The following is a 22,794-nucleotide window of genomic DNA, read 5'->3' as shown; positions in this document are numbered from 1 at the left end:
CTCCTGGGACAGAGGTATCCAGAGTACCTGAATGTAACTCACCTTGAGCTACTACTGAAAAAGGTGTGAGCAAAATCCAAATAAATAAATAAATAAATAAGCAGCAGTATATACAGTGGGGGAAATAAGTATTTGATCCCTTGCTGATTTTGTAAGTTTGCCCACTGACAAAGACATGAGCAGCCCATAATTGAAGGGTAGGTTATTGGTAACAGTGAGAGATAGCACATCACAAATTAAATCCGGAAAATCACATTGTGGAAAGTATATGAATTTATTTGCATTCTGCAGAGGGAAATAAGTATTTAATCCCTCTGGCAAACAAGACCTAATACTTGGTGGCAAAACCCTTGTTGGCAAGCACAGCGGTCAGACGTCTTCTGTAGTTGATGATGAGGTTTGCACACATGTCAGGAGGAATTTTGGTCCACTCCTCTTTGCAGATCATCTCTAAATCATTAAGAGTTCTGGGCTGTCGCTTGGCAACTCGCAGCTTCAGCTCCCTCCATAAGTTTTCAATGGGATTAAGGTCTGGTGACTGGCTAGGCCACTCCATGACCCTAATGTGCTTCTTCCTGAGCCACTCCTTTGTTGCCTTGGCTGTATGTTTTGGGTCATTGTCGTGCTGGAAGACCCAGCCACGACCCATTTTTAAGGCCCTGGCGGAGGGAAGGAGGTTGTCACTCAGAATTGTACGGTACATGGCCCCATCCATTCTCCCATTGATGCGGTGAAGTAGTCCTGTGCCCTTAGCAGAGAAACACCCCCAAAACATAACATTTCCACCTCCATGCTTGACAGTGGGGACGGTGTTCTTTGGGTCATAGACAGCATTTCTCTTCCTCCAAACACGGCGAGTTGAGTTCATGCCAAAGAGCTCAATTTTTGTCTCATCTGACCACAGCACCTTCTCCCAATCACTCTCGGCATCATCCAGGTGTTCACTGGCAAACTTCAGACGGGCCGTCACATGTGCCTTCCGGAGCAGGGGGACCTTGCGGGCACTGCAGGATTGCAATCCGTTATGTCGTAATGTGTTACCAATGATTTTCGTGGTGACAGTGGTCCCAGCTGCCTTGAGATCATTGACAAGTTCCCCCCTTGTAGTTGTAGGCTGATTTCTAACCTTCCTCATGATCAAGGATACCCCACGAGGTGAGATTTTGCGTGGAGCCCCAGATCTTTGTCGATTGACAGTCATTTTGTACTTCTTCCATTTTCTTACTATGGCACCAACAGTTGTCTCCTTCTCGCCCAGCGTCTTACTGATGGTTTTGTAGCCCATTCCAGCCTTGTGCAGGTGTATGATCTTGTCCCTGACATCCTTAGACAGCTCCTTGCTCTTGGCCATTTTGTAGAGGTTAGAGTCTGACTGATTCACTGAGTCTGTGGACAGGTGTCTTTCATACAGGTGACCATTGCCGACAGCTGTCTGTCATGCAGGTAACGAGTTGATTTGGAGCATCTACCTGGTCTGTAGGGACCAGATCTCTTACTGGTTGGTGGGGGATCAAATACTTATTTCCCTCTGCAGAATGCAAATAAATTCATATACTTTCCACAATGTGATTTTCCGGATTTAATTTGTGATGTGCTATCTCTCACTGTTACCAATAACCTACCCTTCAATTATGGGCTGCTCATGTCTTTGTCAGTGGGCAAACTTACAAAATCAGCAAGGGATCAAATACTTATTTCCCCCACTGTATTTGAAATCTTGTTGACTGGGCTCTGATTGGCCCAAGAGCTCATTTTCATTTGGAATTTACTGGCTTTTTTCCTAATCTTATCCAGGAAGAAAAGATAGCAGGTTCTCTTTGCTGAGGCTCAGTAAACAAACAAACATCCCTAGTAGTAGTCTCATGTGGCAACCGGTATGGGGTCATGTTTCCAGGGAGGAAGGGGCTACTCTGCCGGCCCAGTAGCATTGGGCTGCAGCATCTTGGTCTGATGCTCCCAAACAGCTGAAACAATGTTTCTTGCAAGGTGGCTCATAAACAACATTATTCTTTTACCACGGGATTTGGCATCCTGTGGGAGTGAGGTACCGGCAGATTGCTGAATCCCTTGGTAAATAACTTCCTCTCCTAGTGGAATTCTGAATATTAATTTAGACACACAGCAGTAGTAAATTTTCAAAGAGGCCAATTTAGGAACATAACTCATAAGGGGGCCCTTTTACTAAAAGGCGTTAAGCCTTAATGCGCTTACTGCAAAATATGTTAAAGTTTTTTCTTAACATGCACTAATCGTAAGGTTGTTTTTGTTATTCTTTTGGGAGGGGGATTGGGCATGGAAGTGTTATCCAGCTAACTCGTTCTCATTAGAGCTTCCAGAGGAAGGTGACAAAAATGGTACGGGGCTTGAACCAAAAGATGGAAGACCTGAATATGTATAGCCTAGAGGAGAGGCGGGATGGAAAGATATGATACAGATATTTAAATACTTGAATGGTATTAATATGGAAACAAATATTTTCCAGAGAAGGGAAAACGATAAAATGGTAAAACTAGAGGACATGAATTGAGGTTGCAAGGTGGTAGACTTTGGAGTAATGTCGGGAAATTCTTTTTCACAGAGAGTATGGTTGATGCCTAGGATGCCCTCCCAAAGGAGGTGGTGGAGAAAAAAAATGGTGATGGAATTCAAAAAGGCATGTGATGAACACAGAGGATCTCTAATTAGGAAATAAATGGTATAAAAAAAACAAAACTTAAATGGTTACATGTGTGTTTGCATGTCGAGTGGCGCTTAGATGGTGACTCCGACTGTGAAGAACTAAGGCTGGTGCTTTGCAAGCTTGCACGGTCTGGATACCGTATATGGTAAGCCGGTATAGGATGGGCTGGAGAGGGCTTTGATGGAAACTCCAGTAATTTGGAATGTGAGAACTGGGTCCGGCAGACTTTTACAGTCTGTGTCCTGGAAATGACAAGATGGATTTGGACAGGCTGGAGTGAGCTTCAACGGCAACTTCAGTAGTTGGAACCTATAGACAGGGCCAGACGGACTTCTACGGCCTATGTCCCAGAAATGCTAAAGAGAGACAATGATCAAGTATTTTCTATCACATTCATTGCTGGTTTAATCATGATTTAATCTACGCCGGCTGCAAAGAGCAAATACTTAAAAAACTCCAGACAGCCCAGAACACGGCAGCCAGACTTATATTCGGCAAACCAAAATACGAAAGCGCAACACCCCTTCGCGAAAAACTACACTGGCTCCCACTCAAAGAACGCATCACGTTCAAACTCTGTACCTTGGTCCATAAAATCATCCATGGTGACGCCCTAGCCTACATGTCAGACCTAATAGAACTACCACCCAGAAATGCAAAAAAAATCCTCCCGCACATTCCTCAGTCTTCATCCTCCCAAATGTAAAGGCTTGAAATACAAATCAATGCATGCATCAACCTTTTCCTATACAAGCACACAGCTCTGGAACTCACTGCAAAGTAACCTGAAATCGGTCAACAAAATGACCAATTTCCGCAAACTCCTGAAAACTTATCTCTTCGACAAAATATATCATAAAGAACAACACGCATAACTCTACTTTCTTTAAGATATCCAGGAATGCTCTTTAATGTCTTTTGCTTTCACACTATCATGCACCTAATATCTATGGCTTTAACACTATCATGTATTTCACCATCATGTACCCAAAACTTGCTGTAAAACCAAATGTACATTCTTTTCTATTTCCAGTATCCACAATGAATTGTAAGCCACATTGAGCCTGCAGAAAGGTGGGATAATGTGGGATACAAATGTAATAATAATAATAATAATTTGAAAATGAATGTGAATGTTGGGCAGACTGGAAGGACCATTCAGGTCTTTATCTGTCGGGAAAGTCCCACTTTAAAATGCATTAAGCCCAGATCTTAATACATTGTAGTAAAAGTGCCCCAAAGTTAGAAGAATAAACCCGTTGAATATTGGACCTTTAATGTATATTTAATGTGAAAATTAACAACATTAAATCAATTTAGCATCTGCTAAATATTTTAAATTGTTCTAATGAACCAATTGCACGTCCTTAATATCAAAATGTAAAGTGCACCCGGTCGATACCATACATTTTTGGTATGACTGCAGTAAGAAATAAAAACATGTTACAGCATTCCATCAGACACACTAATAAAGTAATGGATGATTTTTTGTAATTAATTTCCTCCATTTCCAATGACAATAAATTTTTCAGGATACTTGCTTTCTTTATTAGCAACCAGGAGAAAAGAGCAAACCTGCCAATAACTCTCTAATTGGACAGGCGTTTCAGCGATAGATTCTGTCTGTCTAGGAAGTCTCTTTTCCTTGTTTGCTATTGATTACCCGTTGGCATTACCTAGTCTCGATGGAACATCAATAGGAAGAACATATGAACTGCCAAACTGGGTAAAACCAAAGGTCACTCTATAGAAAGTGTCTTAGAAACAGAACATGCGTAGATTAGCCTATACTATGTGGGGTTCTTCCAGTTTTCAGCAGTCATAGGTTTAGGGGTATATCGAACCTGGGGTGGTGTTCCTGACTGCTCTGTTACATAAACCTGGAATCCTAATAGGTTATGATGCAATCTATTGAAACAACCTAAAAATATGTAGCAGGGATGGGAGCCAAAACTTTTCATTTCATTTCATATCATCTCTCGTTTTGTTTCCGGGAATTTTCATTTTATCCGTTTTTGTTTGGCTACTGTGTCATTATGGGAGCAAAGTCGTTGAGTGTGTGTTCTTTCGAAAGAGTGTATACTTTGTGAAAAAAGGGCACACTCTTTCAGGAAGAGTTCACACATGCACAGTGGTTCGAATGGGTGCACTAACAGGAAAAGAGTATGCACTTTTTTCACAGTGCACAAATTGTCATGTTTTTTTTCTGCTCATTTTCATTTGGTAACAATGACATGGGAAACCAGAGGATCATTAAGACATCCAGGCCAGCACGTGGGCACATTTTTTCAGTACCTTACATAGACTGGGCCAAATGAAGATCCTCTTGTAAAATACATGCAAAGACGTGCAGGAATACACAGCCACATCTGTTCGTGTCCTGTGAACACAGTAATTACAAAAAGCTGCACATAGGGGGAAAAGCATGCAGACATGTGAGTACTTTCCAATTCTCTCCCCCCCCCCCCCCCCCCATTATCCATACCCTCATCTGATACCCTCTTGACAAGGACCTCCCAGCCCCAGGTCTTTCTGGGGAGAGGTCTCTGATGTCTAGTGGGGAGCAATCCACAATTTCTCCTGCTCAATGAAAGTCCTAGGTTCACATAGTAACATATAGTAACATAGTAGATGACGGCAGAAAAAACCTGCACGGTCCATCCAGTCTGCCCAACAAGATAAACTCTTATGTGTATACCTTACCTTGATTTGTACCTGTCTTTTTCAGGGCACAGACCGTATAGGTCTGCCCAGCACTATTCCCCGCCTCCCATCCACCAGTCCCGCCTCCCATCACCGGCTCTGGCACAGACCGTTTAAGTGTGCCCTCCATTATCCTCGCCTCTCAACCACCAACCCCTTTGATTCCTAGCACTGATCTTATGGTACTACTGCTAGGAGTCAGACAGATACGTAAGGCCTTATGCCAAGTCAGATGAAGAGAAGATAACTCTTGAAAGCTCGTCAAAGATACTTTAAGTTAGTCCAATAAAAAGGTATTACTTACAGCTTGGTTGTTGATCCTTATTTCTAAATATCCAAGTGGACTAATACAGCAATCACAATTCTCTGCTCATAATGCATATTAAAAAAAAATTATTAAATGGAATGTATAAAAAAAAACATAAAAACACCCACAAAACTAATAAATTCAGAAAATCCAAAAACTAAATGGAAATTTTTTAGTCATACACATCCCTACATGATAGTAAGTAATGACCATGAATCCCTTCCTCACCAGAATATGTGAGCACAGCTTCCACAGTTGACCAAGGAAGCAAACAGGCAGTGGCGTAGGAAGGGGCGGGGGGGCGGTGGGGCGGTCCGCCCCGGGTGCACGCCGCTGGGGGTTGTCGGCGCCTCGCTGGTTCCTTGCTCTCTCTGCCCCAGAACAGGTTACTTCCTGTTCCGGGGCAGAGAGAGCAAGGAACCAGCGAGGCGCCGACACCCCCCCAGCGGCGTACACTCGGCAGATTGGCCCTCCCACCCGCCCCTCACCGCCTTCTAGGTATGTTCTCGCGGGCGGGAGGGGGGTGTTGCGCTACGGAGGGGGGAGGGTGCATCGCGCTGCACCCGGGGGGGTGCGCAGCGGCGACTCGCCCCGGGTGTCAGCTGCTCTCGCGACGCCACTGCAAACAGGTAACACTGTGGATGACAGTGTACTGCACTTACCACCTGATTCACCAGGCCATTCAATTCTTTAACTTTTAGAAGAAATGACTATTAAAAGGGCCTCTATATGATAGAGATCTATAAAATAATGAGTGGAGTGGAATGGGTAAATGTGAATCGCTTGTTTACTCTTTCCAAAAATACTAGGATTAGGGGGTATGCAATGAAGCTACAAAGTAGTAAATTTAAAATGAATCAGAGAAAATATTTCTTCAGTCGACGTGTAATTAAACTCTGGAATTCGTTGCCGAAGAATGTAATAAAAGCAGTTAGATTAGCGGGGTTTAAAAAAGGTTTGGATAGCTTCCTAAAAGAAAAGTCCATACGCCATTATTAAAATGGACTTGGGGAAAATCCACTGCTTATTTCTAGGATAAGCAGCATAAAATGTATTGTACTGTTTTGGGATCTTGCCAGGTGTACTTGTGACCAAGGGACCAAGTAAAGCCGGCGAAATGCTCGTCAAGGCCGGCTTTCTTTTTTCAATTATCGGGCGAAGCTGGCCATCTCAAAGCATGCCCCCGTCCCACCTTCGCTACCCTACCGAAACACCCCCTTGAAGGTTGGCTGGCTCCACGACGGAAAGCAGTTGGCACCGGCCAAAATCGGCTTTCGATTATACCGATTTGGCTGGTTTCAGGAGATGGCCGGCAATCTCCCGATTTGTGTCGGAAGATAGCTAGTGATCTCTTTCGAAAATAATCTGGCTAGGTGCCTATGCGTGCCCAATGCATATCAATTTTGAGTTAGCACCCGGCTACCATGTGGCCCTGGCGGTAATTTCATTTTTGACGCATGTCCACTATGCGCGCCAGAAAATATTTTTATTTTCTGGCACACAGGCAGTAATCGGGTGGTAATCGGCATTTTACGTGCGTAGACCATTACTGCCCGGTTACCACGTGAGACCTTACAGCTAGGTCAATTGCTGGCTGTAAGGCCTCAGACCCAAAATGGACGAGCAGCAATTTTCATTTTGCCACACGTCCATTTTCAGCAAAAATTTAAAAAGGCATTTTTTACAGGTGCACTGAAAAGTGATTCTGCTTGCACCCAAAACACGTATCTACACTAACGCAGGCCATTTTTCAGCTCACCTTAGTAAAAGGGCCCCTTAGAAAGTAATATGACACTTAGCTTTTTCAACTGACTCACTGCTGACCATGGCCAGTGTATCATAACCTTCTTCAGGGTAGTAGTCCACTGTAACAAATAAAAGAATATGTGAGCAAAAGAAACTTAAACATCATCAATATCCAATATCAATCTTCTTCACTCACATTCTATGCGTTGCACTTTCTCCTACAGTGCCTTCATTCAATCGTGTGTCTCACACAAAAACGCTGCACTATAAAACCTTCTTCACAAACAGGAAGTAGACAATGATTGGAGAGCTAAAATGTCAATCAAATAAGAGACCACCACTCCAATCAGTGTTCAATCCATATGGGTGTACTGTGATTAATTGGAAGATCCACCTCTGTTCTTTGTAATTTGACAATGATTTAGAGTCTAACTCTAACAGGAACAAAGAAATAACGCTAATTCTGAAAGTCCAGAATCCTTTTCTGTGAATAAATATAGTTACATGAAGAGTGAATAAGAAGTTGAGTGGCTGGGAGTTGTTCTACATTGAATTTATGTCTCCCTGTGCATATGAATTGTAAGCCTAATTAAGTGACTTTAGGCTTAAGCACTCACGCTATGTCAAAGGCTGGTGTGTAAATGCTTGCGCCTAAAGTTGGCAGTCACTTGCGAAAGTGATAACATTCTGTAACTTATGCGCAAGCGCGACATGCCCTGAGCTGTCCATGAGCATCCCCCTTTCTAGCATTTAAGCACTATCCACTGGATTCCATACAGGTCGGGTGTGCAAATTTGGGCATGTATCACAGATCCGTGTATAAATTAATGAGCTGATCAGGTGCTAACAATCAATCACTGGGGTTGTTGGTAGGATTACCATATGGCTCCAGAAAAAGGAGGATGGATTGAGCCAGCCGGGTTTTACTTCCATTGCTTTAAGCAATGGAAGTAAAACCCGGCTGGCTCAATCCGTCCTCCTTTTTCTGGAGCCATATGGTAACCCTAGTTATTGGCATTCATTTGGAGTTAGACATTGATTTGCCCTGTGCCCTATTATATAGCATGCATGCCTAAATTTTATGACGCTTGACTCCAAAGGGGGTGTGGCCATGAGAGGGGCATGGGCAGGTCAGGGGCGTTCCAAGGATTTAGCTGCAATGTTGTAGAATAATGTCATTTACATACTTAACTGCCATTATTGGAGCGCCAGACTTTACACCAGCTTTTGGCAGGCGTAAATGCTTGTACCCAAAGTTAGTTGTATGTGAACTGCTTAGTTCTGTGCGACAGTTTAAGCAGTATAAAAAGTGTTTATAAAGAATAAAGATGCACGCTAAGCTAGTATTTTGTAAAAGTCGTTCCACACAGAGCGCCCTTTACAGAGTAGTGTCTTAGCTTGGTTCATCCCAACAACTAACTTTGTGCTCCATTTAATAAATACCCCCCCCCCCCTTATGTTTATAGATTAGCTCCAAAGGGGTCCTTTTACTAAGCTGCGGTAAAAAGGGCCCTGAGGTAGCAGCATGGTAGCCCATGCGCCAGGGCCCTATTTCCTGCAGCGGGTAAAAAGCCCCTAAAAATGGCCATATGGTAAGATTACTCTTACCACATAGCCATGCAGCAGGGAGCACTTACTGCCACCCATGCAGTAAGAGCTCCTGCGGTAACCCAGCGGTAACCAGGCAGCGCTGATTACCACCAGGTTAGCACCACAATTACGAAAATATTTTTCATTGCACTGGAAATGGCGCATGCTCGAGGTGGAACTACAGTCAGAGACAGTTTTGGCAACCCTTTAGTAAAATGGCACCTATGTGTAGTTGCACATAAGTTCAAATTAGTGCCAATTAGCACCAATTAATGTCACTTAAGGGCTATTATTGGTACTTAATGCAAATTGGTGCCCACATTTAACAATTAAGGGCCTTGTTTATCAAGCCACGCTAGTGGTTCCCTTGTGGAAATGCCAACGGAGCCCATTCTAGCGCAGCTTAATAAAAGAGGCCCTAAGTTAGGCATGCAATTGACATTTTTATATAAATTGCATGCCCAAATTTGCACATTAGTTGAAAATTTGGGCATCCAACTTCATAGATTCCAGTAGCTAAGCTTATAGAACCTGTGTCAGAATTCATGCCAAAATGTCATGAAAGAAGGACATTTGTTAGAACTTACAATTCCAGCATATTAGATAGCAGAGAATGAAATGAAAACTGGATCATCTTTCCATCAGGCTTTCAGGATATCCACAATGAATATTCATGAGGGAGATTTGCATGCAGTGGAGGCAGTGCATGCAAATCTCCCTCATGAATATTCGTTGTGGACATCCTAAAAATCTGACTGGCTGGGGTGCCTCCAGGGCCGGGTTTGGGAAGCACTGATCTAAGTAATATCCTGTTTAGAGTTGAGAGGTGTGGTAGCCGTGTTAGTCCACTTTTAAAGGTAATCAATAGAAATCAAACAAAATAAAACATGGAAAAGAAAATAAGATGATACTTTTTTTATTGGACATAACTTAATAAATTTCTTGATTAGCTTTCAAAGGTTGCCCTTCTTCGTCAGATCGGAAATAAGCAAAAGTTGGTAGATGACAGTCTATATGAGTGAAACATCAAAGCATTTCAGTGACAGTCTAACAGGATGGGGTGGGGGTGGATAGGTGAGAGTCAGGGAGACAGGAGAGCAATACAATTTACAAGGCAATACAATTTTATGCTTTGTAATGGGCTAGAAAACCCAGATCTTTGTTAAGTCCTGTCTGGTGGGTGTCAAAATATTTAATCATTTTGACTTCAAAGGTCTTACGTTCCTGTATTGTTTAGAGTTAAAATTTGCTTTTCCTAACAATCAGTTTGTTATAAAGAACAGCAGACTGGGAGTGCTTTGTAGACTCATTTTACCCATTTCTTCCCTTCTTATTGATGCACCCTAACAAGAGAGAGAGAGAGAGATTAACAGATGGCCCTCATTAAGTACAAGAGAGTTTTCATCTTTCGGCATTTATGTTTTATCTTCCTTACAAAGTTAGGAAGTAAATGGCCTCAGATAAAAAGCCAGCATAAGAACAATCATCTGGAAAGTTCCAAGACAACACACAGTGTCTGAGCAAATGAGGCACAAGACACTGCCAGTAACTATTATTCATCTGTTTAATTTTTTTTTTATGGAAAAATTGCAAATAGTCTCATATCTTGGAACTGTCCCATAACAGTGTGGTTCTGAAAAGTTGTTTCCACTCCTTCAAGTTTTCTAATTCCACTCATCTGGACTGAGCTATACCGGGTATGATTTTCTTTGCAACCTTTCAACTGTGAATTCAGTGGTAGCTCTTGCGTGAAATAGGTGAACAATACTTGATCTTCCGTGGATGTCTTTCAGTATGTGGGTTTAATTATCCAGCATGTAGGGAGGGCAATTGTGAAAATTAAAAGGGAGCAGAGAAAGAATTCAGCTAATACAGGAAATACTACTAACTCCCGGCTCCGTTCCTTCTATCTCGCTGCTCCCTATGCCTGGAATAGACTCCCTGAGCCAGTACGTCAGGCTCAGTCTCTGGCTGTCTTCAAGTCTAGGCTTAAAGCCCACCTCTTTGCCACTGCTTTCGACTCCTAACCATGACTCTCTTACTCAACACCTTCATTTATCACCCCTACCACTGCAATTTCCCCACCCCTAGCTGTCTGTTCATCTGTCCAGTTTAGATTGTAAGCTCTGTTGAGCAGGGACTTTCTTTTCATGTTAATTTGTACAGTGCTGCGTAAGTCTAGTAGCGCTATAGAAATGTTTAATAGTTTAATAGTAATACTGAGTACTATGAAGTAGTTTTCAACACATAATGAGCGAAAGCTCAGCTTCAGATCCCCTATGGTACATGACCAGAACACTAGATGCTTTGGGGGAGCAAGTTTAATCTAGTACCTGACTTCATGATGGCATGTAATGTGAGTGGATGGATCTCTTTAGTCTAATCTTTAAAAAAAAATAGCTTAGGAAGTGACAGATTTGAAATTTCTAACAGGAGTATATTAAATAGAAAATGTCTCTGTCTACTGCTGCAATCCCCTCTATGTTCAAAAAAACCTTTAGAAGACTGGCTTCTATGGCAAGCAAAACAATGGATTTTAGACCCAATATTCAGAAAAGGCTGAGCTAAATTTATGGTTCTAAGCTAGGCTTTTAAATTTGTGCCTTATTTTCAGCTAAAACTTAGGAGCCTATCAGGCTTATTTTCGAAAGTGATCGCCGGCCATTTCCCAACATAAATCGGGAGATGGCCAGCGATCTCTCAAAAGTGGCAAAATCGGTATAATCGAAAGCGGCTTTTTTGACACCATCGCCGCTATCCTGTCACCGCGCCGGCGAAAGTTCAAGGGGGCGTGTCGGCGGCGTAGTGAAGGCGGGACATGGGCATGGCTACCAGATGGCCATCTTCGCGGATAATGGGAAAAAAAACGGCGTTAAGCAGTATTTCGCCGGGTTTACTTGGTCCTTTTATTTTCACAACCAAGCCTCAAAAAGGTGCCCCAACTCACCAGATGACCACCAGAGGGAATGGGGATGCCCTCCCCGTAGTCCCCCAGTGGTCACCAACCCCTCCCATACTAAAAAAATAAAAATAAAAACCTTTTTTTTACCAGCCTGTATGCCAGCCTGAAATGTCATACCCAGCTCCCTGACAGCAGTATGCAAGTCCCTGGAGCAGTTTTTAATGGGTGCAGTGCACTTCAGGCAGGCAGACCCAGGTCCATCCCCCTCCTACCTGTTACACTTGTGGTGCTAAGTGTTGAGCCCTCCAACCCTCCCCCCCAAAACCCACAGTACCCAAGTACCCACATGTAGGTGCCCCCCTTCACCCATGAGGGCTATGGTAATGGTGTAGAGTTGTGGGGAGTGGGTTTGGGGGGATTTGGGGGGCTCAGCATCCAAGGTAAGGGAGCTATGCTCCTGGGACCTATTTGGGTATTTTTAAACATTTTTAGAAGTGCCTCCTAGGGTGCCCGGTTGGTGTCCTGGCATGTCAGGGGGACCAGTGCACTACAAATGCTGGCCCCTCCCATGACCAAATGCCTTGGATTTCTCCGGGTTTGAGATGGCCGGAATTTTTTTCCAATATCGCTGAAAACCAAAACCAGCGATCTCAAACCCGGCGAACTCTGGCATTTGGCCGGGCTAAACCGTATTATCGAAAAAAAGATGGCTGGCCATATTTTTCGATAATACGGTTCCAGCCAGCTGTTGCGCCACCGCCAAAATAGATCACTGGCGATCTATTTCGCCGGCGACGTTCGATTATGCCCCTCCATGGCCCTTATTTTAGAAGCACTATTCATGTTGTCAACATCTGAGATCAGCATTTAGACATCTAAATTGCATGGACGTGCAAATCGCAATTTTATAAAGCCAGGATAGAGACGTGTCAAACTGTTGGATGTCCTTATGGCAAGTGAGCATGGTATGGGTGTATTTTGGACAAGATTAAGGAGGGGCCAAATTATGGATGCCCAACTCCAATTTCAGAAGGAAAAGGGATGCCTGTGCCCAAAAAGATGGACATTGATATTTACACCTGCTACCCGGAATGTCCAGGCTACAGAAAGGTGCTCTGATTGAGCAGTCATCCACTGGAGAATAAGAGTCAACTTTTTAGAATTATTGGGGTGCTAAGCTCAATGGAAATAACCCCTCTATGGACTGCAAAAACCTGTTGTTTCTTTCTCTATAATATCACCAAAATTCACCCTTTCCTTTTTGAGCACACTACCAAAACCCTCATCCACACTCTTATCACCTCTCGCTTAGACTATTGCAACTTGCTTCTCACAGGTCTCCCACTTAGCCATCTGCTACACAATGAAACCAAAGCTCACAATGGACATAACATAACTCTTCCTTTCTATGATTCCAAATGTATCTGTAACACTTGAACCTTATCATACGATTCCCAAATGTGTTTGTAACACATGAACCTTATCCTACCATACATCACACTGTATTTGTTCTTTACCGGACTGGGCGAATGCCTTTACGGTACCATGTAAGTCACATTGAGCCTGCAAATAGGTGGGAAAATGCGGGATACAAATGCAACAAATGAATATAAATAAATAAATCTGCTCTTCAATCTGTTCAAAATTCTGCTGCACGACTAATATTCCACCAATGTTGCTATGCTCATATTAGCCCTCTCCTCAAGTCACTTCACTGGCTTCCTATCCGTTTCCACATACAGTTCAAACTCCTCTTATTGACTTATAAGTACATTCACTCTGCAGCTCCTCAGTACCTCTCCACTCTCATCTCTTCCTACACTCCTCCTGGGAACTCCATTCACTGGGTAAATCTCTCTTATCTGCACCCTTTTTTATTTTAAATTTGTAACCCGCGCTTTCCCACTCATGGCAGGCTTAGGTACTTATTTGTACCTGGGGCAACGGAGGGTTAAGTGACTTGCCCAGAGTCACAAGGAGCTGCCTGTGCCTGCAGTGGGAATCAAACCTAGTTCTTCAGGACCAACGTCCACCACTCTAACCACTAGGCCACTCCTCCACTCCCTTCTCCTCCACCGCTAACTCCAGACTCCGTTCCTTTTATCTTGCTGCACCATATGCCTGGAATAGACTTCCTGAGCCAGTACGTCAAGCTCCATCTCTGGCCGTCTTCAAATCTAAGCTAAAAGCCCACCTTTTTGATGCTGCTCTTAAATCCTAACCCTTATTCACTTGTTCAGAACCTTTATTTTATCATCCTCACTTTAATATTCCCTTATCTCTTATTTGTCCTGTTTGTCTGTCCTAATTAGATTGTAAGCTCTGTCGAGCAGGGACTGCCTCTTCATGTTCAAGTGTACAGCGCTGCATATGTCTAGTAGCATTATAGAAATGTTAAGTAGTAGTAGTAGTATTCATATCTGGGACATTTCAGTTTGTAAAATGGTTGTTTATGCTGAATGTAACCAGCACACAGACATCCATTTTCCATGTATTTTAAAACAGGCTGTACATTGGCAGATCCTGATCTAAAAGCGTCACCAGCCATGGACCAAATTAAACATCCTTATTCTGAGTTGGACATACTTTCTAAAAATGCCACTTCACATTTTCAAAATCATCTTATTTAAAAGCATAAAGCTATGCATATAAATTTAGATCTACAGGATTTGCTGGTATCAGATCTTAAATGTGCAAGTGTACCTGTGAGGAGAAGGTGAGCCTCATTTGAGCAAATTGTTTGGAAGTGTATGTCCGAGAAGCTTCAAAGAATCCTGTTGCTGATCTCGGCAATGATTCAAAATGGCCGCCAAAAGTTGCAGTCTCACGAGGTCACTTCAACTCTCGGCGGCCATTTTGAATCGGCGCCGAGATCAGCAACAGGAAGGATGCATGCAGGGCAGCGTTCCAGGCAGTGAAGAGGAGGCTCTTTCCTGCCCTGAAGGCGGAACAGGTCACTAGACCACCAGGGCAGTAGTAAGTAAGGGGAGAGGAGGCTAGCAATCTGCCCGTTTGTCCAGAAATCCGGACAAACGGGCAGATTGGCAAAACCCGCCCGGTTGCCTGGACATGTCCTCAAAAAGAGGACATGTCCGGGTAAATCCGGACATATGGTAACCCTAGGCGGGCCAAACTGTGCCTCCCCACTTTGGACTCTACATCCCCCAAACATTGAGGTCTGGCTACACACCTGAAGCAGCTTATAAGCCGCTCTGAATTAACCCCGGATATTCAATGCTGGGGCATGTCTGGCTTCCAGCATTGCATATCTGGGTTAGTGCTGCAACCCGGAAGTTAACCAGGCAATGGCAAATATTTAGAGCCTCTCCTGACCAGTTAAACCCCTTTGAATATTGACCCCTAAGCTTTTTCCCCATCCTAAGTCCGACTCTGCTGCCATCTACAATTTATGATGCAGAATTTAAGGGGTATGTTTACTAAGGTGTGTTAGCGTTTTTAGCGCGTGCCTAAAATTAGTATGCGCTGTGTAGGCACCCATAGGAATAGGTGCCTAGAGGATTAGCGCACGCTAATGGATAGCGTGTGCTAAAATCGCTAGCACGCCCTTAGCGCTGCTTAGTAAACAGGGGCATAAGAGTTTAGTGAAATTTTAAGTACAAGTTAAGCACTCACCCCAGTAAATTTTCAAAGGTGCTAATTTAGGAGCAAAGCACTCCAAGGGGCTCTTTTACTAAAGCTTAGCATGCGCTAATGGAACTAGTATATGCTAAATGCTAAGATGTCCTTTTTATATCTATGGGCTTCTTAGCATTTACCCCCTGATTCTATAAAAGTCGCCAAAAATTGTGCACGTAAATTTGTACGCAAAATTTAATTGAACAATGAGTTATTAGTGCAAATAATTGGCTTTTTAATAAGCAATTATTGGCACTAATTGAAATTATACGTACATGCATAAATTTAGGCACATGATCCATGCCTAAATTTTACGCATGTCCCGAAAAAGGGGGAGCAGAAATGGGAGGGTCATGGGCAGAGCATGGGTGTGGATCTGAGTTATGCACACAATTATAGAATAAGGGGGTTCTGCACGTAAATTTAGGCTGGGGGTATTTCAACCATGTTTTGTTGGTGCAAATGGATACACCTAAATTTACGCGCGACCCCTGTACTTAAGTGCTATTCTATAGATGCAGCTTTATAGAATAAAACGTGCTTTATTTCCATGCCGATTTTTAAGTAGCAATTTATAGAATTCACCCCTTAGCGTGCACTAATTCTGTTAGCACAGGATAAGCTTTAGTAAAAGGTCCCCAAAGTTAGGAACATAAATCCTTTGAACATCAGACCTTAAATAAATATGTGGTCAGTATTTAGCCGGTGGTGGCCAGTCTTTTTTTTTAAACACTGACTACCATGGGCTGAAGTAAGCCATGATATAGTGACACTGAATACCAGGGCTCTGCGCGGGCTCTGGCTGCACCCAGATTGCAGGTGGCCAGGTGAGATCTTTATCCTGCTATCCAGTTAGATAGCGAGGTAGCAGGCTGAATATTGGGTAAGCTCTTAAGCTTCCTCCATCCCTGGACCATTGCCACTCTCCTGAACCCACCCTTAACATGTTCCAACTCTCCCAACCACCTCTGACGAGTAGGCAGCCCCCATTCCAATCCCCTTCCAGCTCACCTAACAAACAGGCCCTAACCCAGACCTCCCACCACCACCACCAAATACAGTGGTGGAAATAAGTATTTGATCCCTTGCTGATTTTGTAAGTTTGCCCACTGACAAAGACATGAGCAGCCCATAATTGAAGGGTAGGTTATTGGTAACAGTGAGAGATAGCACATCACAAATTAAATCCGGAAAATCACATTGTGGAAAGTATATGAATTTATTTGCATTCTGCAGAGGGAAATAAGTATTTAATCCCTCTGGCAAACAAGACCTAATACTTGGTGGCAAAACCCTTGTTGGCAAGCACAGCGGTCAGACGTCTTCTGTAGTTGATGATGAGGTTTGCACACATGTCAGGAGGAATTTTGGTCCACTCCTTTTTGCAGATCATCTCTAAATCATTAAGAGTTCTGGGCTGTCGCTTGGCAACTCGCAGCTTCAGCTCCCTCCATAAGTTTTCAATGGGATTAAGGTCTGGTGACTGGCTAGGCCACTCCATGACCCTAATGTGCTTCTTCCTGAGCCACTCCTTTGTTGCCTTGGCTGTATGTTTTGGGTCATTGTCGTGCTGGAAGACCCAGCCACGACCCATTTTTAAGGCCCTGGCGGAGGGAAGGAGGTTGTCACTCAGAATTGTACGGTACATGGCCCCATCCATTCTCCCATTGATGCGGTGAAGTAGTCCTGTGCCCTTAGCAGAGAAACACCCCCAAAACATAACATTTCCACCTCCATGCTTGACAGTGGGGACGGTGTTCTTTGGGTCATAGGCAGCATTTCTCTTCCTCCAAACACGGCGAGTTGAGTTCATGCCAAAGAGCTCAATTTTTGTCTCATCTGACCACAGCACCTTCTCCCAATCACTCTCGGCATCATCCAGGTGTTCACTGGCAAACTTCAGACGGGCCGTCACATGTGCCTTCCGGAGCAGGGGGACCTTGCGGGCACTGCAGGATTGCAATCCGTTATGTCGTAATGTGTTACCAATGGTTTTCGTGGTGACAGTGGTCCCAGCTGCCTTGAGATCATTGACAAGTTCCCCCCTTGTAGTTGTAGGCTGATTTCTAACCTTCCTCATGATCAAGGATACCCCACGAGGTGAGATTTTGCGTGGAGCCCCAGATCTTTGTCGATTGACAGTCATTTTGTACTTCTTCCATTTTCTTACTATGGCACCAACAGTTGTCTCCTTCTCGCCCAGCGTCTTACTGATGGTTTTGTAGCCCATTCCAGCCTTGTGCAGGTGTATGATCTTGTCCCTGACATCCTTAGACAGCTCCTTGCTCTTGGCCATTTTGTAGAGGTTAGAGTCTGACTGATTCACTGAGTCTGTGGACAGGTGTCTTTCATACAGGTGACCATTGCCGACAGCTGTCTGTCATGCAGGTAACGAGTTGATTTGGAGCATCTACCTGGTCTGTAGGGGCCAGATCTCTTACTGGTTGGTGGGGGATCAAATACTTATTTCCCTCTGCAGAATGCAAATAAATTCATATACTTTCCACAATGTGATTTTCCGGATTTAATTTGTGATGTGCTATCTCTCACTGTTACCAATAACCTACCCTTCAATTATGGGCTGCTCATGTCTTTGTCAGTGGGCAAACTTACAAAATCAGCAAGGGATCAAATACTTATTTCCACCACTGTATGTCCCCAGGCCTATCTTTCAACTCCCTGATGGTTCAGGGGTCATTGGGGCAGGAGTGATGCTCACTCACTCCTGCCCATCAAGGGTCCTCCAGTAAAATGACTGTCATGATCTCTAGTGGCAGTCTCTTAACCCCTGGACTACCAGGTAGGCGTAGCAGACCAGCTAGGGAGGTGGGACTGACTTCAGGTTAGGATCTGCTTTTTAAAGGTGGGGCAACAAGGAAGGGGGTTGGAACAGGGGGTCATGATAGACAGGAGTAAGTGAGCATTGCTCCCAGTCTGATGACCTCTGGACCACTAGGTAATTGAAAGCTAGGCCCAGGGGGCCCTACTGGGGGATGAGGTTCAGTGGGGTCAGGAAAAAGGAGTATCAGACCTTGTTGCTAGATGTGGGCATGAGGGAGGGAGATCAGCTTCAGGCTGCAACCTGGTAGTTGGAGGGACAGTGGGTGCAGTCTGCCATGGGCGCAGACAGTTAGGGGGTGCATTGAGAAGTCACAGAGCCACAGTCTACATGCGTGTGGCTGTCAGCTCTGCCAGTCCCCTGCCCCCTCTGATGTCAAATTCCTCTTCTGGGGCAGGGGACCAACAGAGCCAGCAGTCATGCGTATGTAAACTGCAGCTCAAGAACTCCTGTTCTGTCCCCATTACTGCTTGGAGGAGGGATTTTTCCATCCATGGTGGCAGCCATGCTAGGTACACCACTGGTAGGTGCCAGCTAACCAGGCAAAGTTATGACTGCTATTTATGCATCACATATGTCTGATTCACTATGCAGGCACCAGCTCTGAATATTGCCAGCATCCATATAATTCCCAGCTCCTCCTCTGGAATGCCCCTCTCCTGCCCAGGTTTTTAGATGGCCAATTAGTGCCAATATTCAGTGACACCACTCAGTTAAGTGCCAAAGAGTATTAGTAACCAGCCAGCTTAGCACGATTTGCATAGGCAGGAGTCTTACCTGCTAGCTTCAATTGTTTTGAATATTGGGCCTTAAATAACTAGTTAAGAGCCCAATATTTAAAAAGAAAAAAGCTGAGCTCTAAATTTATGCTCCTAAATTTGTGCCCTATTTTCAGCCCAACATATGAGCGTAAGTTTTCAACTGAAATTTCTTCTTAACTTAAGAGTCTAGTTATGCTTAAAAATTTAGGCCTGCCCTTCATTTTCCTAGAGCTGAGCTCCTAACTTCTTTTTTTTCCCACATAAAACGCTTTTATTTCTAAACAAGGTTCAAGTAACAGAAACCATGTAACTTTTCACATACAGAAGTACTCTATAGTGTATTTTAATATATCTTTAATATTCTTCCCCTTCTTCAGCCTCACCTTCCACAGAATCAACACCAACTTCTTCATAATCTTTTTCTAGAGCTGCCAAATCTTCCTGAGCTTCAGAAAACTCTCCTTCTTCCATGCCTTCCACGTGGATTTTTCAGATGCCATATATAGAATCTAGTCCATAACTCTCAAATTTGGGGCATAAATCCTTTGCATATTGAGCCTAAATAAATAAGTGATTGAGATAGATTTGCATACAATGGAGGTAGTGCATACAATAATTTATCTCATGCATATTCATTTAAATCTATACTAAACAAGGATTTCTCACACTTAGGTGTTCAAATGGTGGAATTCCGATCCTAATGAAATAAAACATATCTCCAGTTATTTAACTTTCTGCAGATTCCTAAAGGCACCCTCTTCGACAAGTTTCTGCACTGACTTTATTGAATCACTGCTTCTGAACTGCTATGGTTCTCCTATTTGACGTCTGCGAGCAATTTCCACTGTACAATTTTTCTGATACTCTATCATGTTATATTTAGCTCCAACAATTTGTGTGCACTTGGCTTCTATTGAATATTATTACTCTAAATTTCTTAGTTGCCTTGTTGTTATATTTAGATCTATAAATTGCATGAATTTGCTTTCTTTCCCTTTCAAGCAGTTTTACTGCAAACCTTTCTTGCTACATTATACTGTTCCGTACTTAACTATAAGTGGAGGGGCATTTTTGATAAGACGTCTAAGTCTGACTTTGGGCATTTTGCATAAAATGTCCAAAATCCGAATAGGAAATAAGGTCATTTTATAGAAAAGAAAAAATGTCTATCTTTTTTCTATCCTGTTTCAAACAAGGTTTTGTGCTTTGAACGTTTTGTTTTTTGGTCCATTTTTGAACAAAAAATGAATAAGTGCAAAATGTAGAGATGTATGCCATTAAGTTGTAAGAGAAGCCAGCATTTTTAGTAGACTGGTCCCCCCAGACATCCCAGGAGAGCAATGGGGCACCCTAGAGAGCACTGCTGTGCACTTCATGAAAATTCTCCCAGGTGCACATCTCACCTTTGCTCCTTTATTTGTCCCCTGAGCCCTCCAAAACCCACCCAAAACACACTTATACCACTACAATAGCCTTTATGGATGAAAGGGGCACCTATATGTGGGTACAGTAGGGTTCTGGTGAGTTTGAGAGGGGTCATTGTTTCCACCACAAGTGTGACAGGTAGAGAGAGATAGGGACCTGGGTCCCCCAGTCTGTATTGCACTAACCACTACACTACTCCAGAGACCTGCATGCTGCTCTAATATACCTGCCTTTACTATCGGAGGCTGTCATAGAAGCTGGTAAGTCGTATTTTTATTTACATTTTTAAGGGGTAGGAGGGGGTCAGTGACCACTGGTGGGTATTGGGGGTCACCTCTGATTCCCTACAGTGATCATCTGGTCATTTAGGGCACTTTTTCGTGCCTTATTCATTCTGAAAGCAGGTCTAGACCAAAACATCTGGGTTTTAGTCCTGGACGTTTTTGTTTTGTTCCATTATAGCTATAAAACGTCCAAGTGTTAGGCACACCCTAATCCTGCTTTCAAAGCACCCCTGACACCCCCCCCCCCCCCCCCGTATGATTTGGATGCACTGCAGACGAATTGAAGAGATAAAACGTTTGCAAAATAGGTTTTGAGAAGAAAACCGTCCAGATGGTGCTTTGTGACACTTTGAGCCCCATTCTGTAATTTCTACCTTTCTTTAATTGTAAGCCACACTAAACTAAATAATTGAATTTGGATAACGTGGGATATAAGAACCAATAAATAAATTAATAAATTGTGAGTGTCCAAAATACCTAATTGGCTAGGTGTGTCCTAAGGATTGGGATGAGAACCCCAGGGCTACATACATGAATATTACCCAATTTTGCTACTTATATGCATAAGCGACTTAACCTTGAGTATTCTGTTCAATTCTGGTCGCCGTATCTCAAAAAAGATATAGTGGAATTAGAAAAGGTTCAAAGAAGAGCAAACAAAATGATAAAGGAGATGGAACTCCTCCCATATGAGTATCAATAGAAATCAAACAAAATAAAACATGGAAAAGAAAATAAGATGATATTTCTATTGATAACCATAAGACTGGAATAACACGGCTACCACACTCCTCCCATATGAGGAAAGGCTAAACAGTTTACAGCTCTTCAGCTTGGAAAAGAGACGGCTGAGAGGGGATATAATTGAGGGCTACAAAATCCTGAGTGGTGTGAAGCAGGTGGAGGTAAATTGATTTTTCACTCATTCAAAAAATATAAAGACCAGGGGACACTCAATGAAGTTACATGGAAATACTTCTACACAAATAGAAGGAAATATTTTTCACTCAAAGGATAATAAAACTCTGGAACTGGTTGCCAGAGGCTGTGGTAAAGGCAATCAGTGTATCTGGGTTTACAAAAGGTTTGGACAAGTTCCTGGAAGTCCATAGTCTATTATTGATAGGGACATGGGGGAACCACTGCTTGCCTTGGGATTAGGAGCATGAAACAGTGGCGTTCCTAGGGGGGCGGACACCTGGGGCGGCGCCCCGCCCCCCGGGTGCAGCACCCCCCCGATGCAGCGCGAACCCCCCTCCGGTGAAAGAGCCCCCCCCCGGGTGCATGCCGCTGGGGGGGGGGTGCCGCAGCGCACGCCTGCTGCGAGTTTACTAACTTTGCTCGTTCGCTGCAGCTCCCTCTGCCCCGGAACAGGAAGTAACCTGTTCCGGGGCAGAGGGAGCTGCAGCGAACGAGAGAAGTTAGCGAACTCTCGCAGCAGGCTCGTGCCATGGCACCCCCCAGCAGCGTGCACCCGGGGCGGACCGCCCCCCCCCCCCGCCCCCCCCCCTTGGTACGCCACTGGCAGGAAATATTGCTACTAATTGGTTTCTGCCAGGTACTTGTGACCTGGATTGGCCACTGCCGGAAACAGGATACTGGGCTAGATGGACCACTGGTCTGACCCAGTATGGCTATATATGGAAATCTGCAAGTTCTTGGGGAATTGATTAAGGATCTAATCTCCAACAACTAAATTCTGGATGCTAGAGAGGTAAGTACAATTCTTCCTTGAAGCTCTTCTTCAAATCCCAGGCCAACCAAGTTTGCCTAGAGTTATGCAAATCGTTCAAGACAGGCAAGAAAGCCATCTGGGATGGGTTTTTTTTTTGAGGTATGCCTGCCATTCCAAAATATGAAATGCACGTATACTTTGGAAGATTGCCCAAACCACACCCTAATCATGCCTCCTTTAAATTTC

The sequence above is a fragment of the Microcaecilia unicolor genome, chromosome 11 (genome assembly GCF_901765095.1).
Source record: "Microcaecilia unicolor chromosome 11, aMicUni1.1, whole genome shotgun sequence".
Taxonomy (NCBI): Eukaryota; Metazoa; Chordata; class Amphibia; order Gymnophiona; family Siphonopidae; genus Microcaecilia; species Microcaecilia unicolor.
Note: the sequence above shows the minus strand (reverse complement) of the source record.